This window comes from Nanorana parkeri, unplaced genomic scaffold, assembly GCF_000935625.1.
Source record: "Nanorana parkeri isolate BGI_ZX_2015 unplaced genomic scaffold, ASM93562v1 scaffold1075, whole genome shotgun sequence".
NCBI lineage: Eukaryota > Metazoa > Chordata > Amphibia > Anura > Dicroglossidae > Nanorana > Nanorana parkeri.
The window spans coordinates 89,719-92,881 of NW_017307343.1; the positions used below are offsets into that span (position 1 = coordinate 89,719).

Sequence of the window (3,163 nt, forward strand, 5' to 3'; positions counted from 1 at the left end):
CAGTTGCACGCAATGTCATGTATTGCATTGCATACATGACATGCAATTATATAAGAAATCTGTTTTTAGCAAGTAAAATGTTATCTTCCACTTTTAAAGGAATGCAATTTCAATATACTCCTTACATCAGCCATTATGCTGGGTTTGATAATACCTATGGTAAGCATATATAATTCCCTCATGTGGCTAACATATAGGGATTTGGCATGTGATAACATTGTGAAATTTGCATTTGCTATGCTTGAATTCCCCTTCATGTTTTCAGTAAAAAAAACAAAACCTGAGGAAATCGTTTTAAAGCGAAATCCCTTTTTAACTAACAAATTTTTTTTGTCAATTTTGTACAGCTATTCCAAGCATTTTAGCAAACTTTATTTCAGATTCCTGCTTGCTTGGGTTCTAGAGATATTACAAATAACCTTTTCCTATGGACTTGTTACATGTTCTCTGAATGAGAGGTTCTGTAAGGAGGATGAAGTCAGTGCAGAGCTTGTCAATCATGATAGCAAACCAACCTCATGTCTGCTTTTCCCACTGGCTGACCAGAATTCCATTTGCTGTGGCGGGTAATACAATTGACATGCAATATATGGCCCAAAGGTTTTGACACCTGGCCATCACACTTACCTATGTGGCCACAAGTATGTGGAAACGCCTCAAAATTATTGACTTCAGATGTTTCCAGTGAACAGCACTGTTAATGCTGCAGCATACAAAGACATTTTAGACAATTGGGTGGTCCAACTGTGGTAACAGTTTCGGGAAGGTCTTTTTTTATACTACATTACTGTGTTCCTGTGCACAAACTAGCTCCTTAAAGACCTGGTTTGGTGAGTGTGGTGTGGAAGAACCTGAGTGCCCTGCATGGAACCCTGACCTCAACCGTACTGAACATCTTGGGGATGAATTGGAACACCAGTCGTGAGCCAGGTCTTCTCATCTAATATCAGTACCTGAGGCAGCTTCATTGAAGACATGGCTTGATGAGTTTGGTGTAGAGGAACTTGGGTGTCCTGCACAGAGCCCTGACCTCAGCCCTACTGAACACCCTTTGGATGAATTGGAACGCCAATTGTGCAATAATATTAGTACCTGAGCCATCTCCATAAAGACATAGTTTGATGAGTTTGGTGTGGAGGAACGTGAATGCCCTGCATAGAACCCTGACCTCAATCGTACTGAACATCTTGGGGAAGAATTTAAACCAGTCGTGAGCCAGGTCTTCTCATCTAATATCAGTACCTGAGCCAGCTCCAAGATGACATGTTTTAATAAGTTTGGTGTGGAAGAACTTGAGTGTCCTGCTCTGTGCCTCAAACCTACTGAAAACCTTTGGGAAGAATTGGAACACCAATTGTGAGCCAGGTCTGCTCATCTAACATAAGTACCTGAGTCAGCTCCATGAAGACATGGTTTGATGAGTTTGGTGTGGAGGAACTTGGGTGCCAAGTATTTTCATCCAACATCAATACCTGACCTTACAAATGCTCTTTTGGCTAAATGAGAACATTTCTCACAGACACACTCCAAAATCTTGTAGAAAGCCTTCCTAGAAGAGTGGAGGCTCTTATAGCCAAAAAGGGGACCAACTCCATAGTAATGCCAATGGTTTGGAATGGGATATCTAATAAACTAACACAGGTGTGATGGTCAGGTGTCCACACATTTTTTGCCATATGGTGTAGATGTATTTCAACTGTGTAATAAGCAGTTTACCCAAAATTTCACTTTAATCTAAGGTGTATTTTTTTTTAAGTGGAACAAGCTATGGGTAACAGAAGGAATTTCAAAAATATTAGCTCCTGCCAAAGAGATGACCAGTTTCTGTAGCAATTCCTCGGCTTCGGGCTCATGTGCCGTAATTAAATCCCTCAGACAGACTGCATAGGAAAAGAGCTTCCGTTTGGCCTCGGTGGGCTGAATTTACAGGGCGAGATAATGTTAGTCTGCTGCAATGAAAACGACTTTATTAGCAGTGGGCGGTGCCGAGATTTTCTATAATGTGCAAATGCCAGGTCTTACACGAATGCTCCCACTTTCTGCAGGACCCAACGTTCCTCATTCAACACGAGACCAACTGCTGCTGCTTTTGTGCCCACACCAGCTGAATTCGATAAAAGCCACACAAATCTTATCCTTGTTCTTAAAGGGCTACTTCACCCAATTAGCTAAATACTGTGTTAAGAAACTGCCAGAAGATTAGTAATGGTGTGCAAATATTTTCAGGATTTGCCCAACTCTTCTGTTCTGTGTGGCTCCGTAGCAAAATGAATGCTGATCTCCAGGCAGTGGGACCCTCAATTGAAAAATAAAATCTAAACCCAATTGGTTGACTATTCCACAGTCACATGACATGCCTTGTCCCATCTTCTCCACTTTATAGTGGAGGGGCCCTTCTTTAAAGGGCCCATGTCCCTCCCTGGTGATGTGGATGTTTCTCATTGGCTGATATTGAGGTCCTTTACAGTGTCCTAATGACTCCAGCAATGGCGTGATGAAAATGCTTTTCATAGTTTTTATGTATGCAGATACTGTGCCATTGCCTCACCTCCTGTCTGCCCTTTAGACTACTAGTGATCGTTGCTGCAGTGTCTCTCCCTTCTGTAAACTCACTCTCCCACCAAACATACCTAGTGGATTCTCACACTGCAAGTCTGAGTGCAAGACAAGTGCAAACATTACATTGTTTACATTCAGCCTGTCTAGGTGTGCACCAAAACTGCAGGCAAGGAATGAGTACAAGGAAGATATTTGCTCCACAAAATCTGTTTGATTCAATATCTTCGAGAACCGTTAATCATTTCTCTCCCACACTGCACTCATGTAATCACAAGAGATCACAAACGGCTAGGAGCAATCGGGTCTACATTGTAGTTTTATGCTTCCAGTAATGTCCAATATGTCTCTCCGGGTATTACATGAACACAGAGTAGAATCAGTGGTTTATAGCTTGTGGCACCGGAGACCTAAAGCTGAAATGTGGGCAAAACAAGTATTTTTGTCTAAATACAGAAGCCATGTGTATTTTTACTTGTATCTTCAGTTTCTTTCTTCCAGATCTGTTAAGTAATCCAGCATGAAACAGCTCTATATCCGTCCCCTTCCTGTCATTTCATTTTTTGCAAGCAGTCTGTAGTGAGTGGGACCTTCTGCCCCCCACCCC

At 41.9% G+C, this 3,163-nt stretch overlaps 1 protein-coding gene across 2 annotated transcripts in view; it reads left to right on the forward strand.

Annotated features, from left to right (window-relative positions):
- Positions 1-3,163, forward strand: part of LMF1 (lipase maturation factor 1) — a 244,419-nt gene that overhangs the window by 12,196 nt on the left and 229,060 nt on the right. The gene's annotated exons all lie outside the window — the stretch shown is intronic.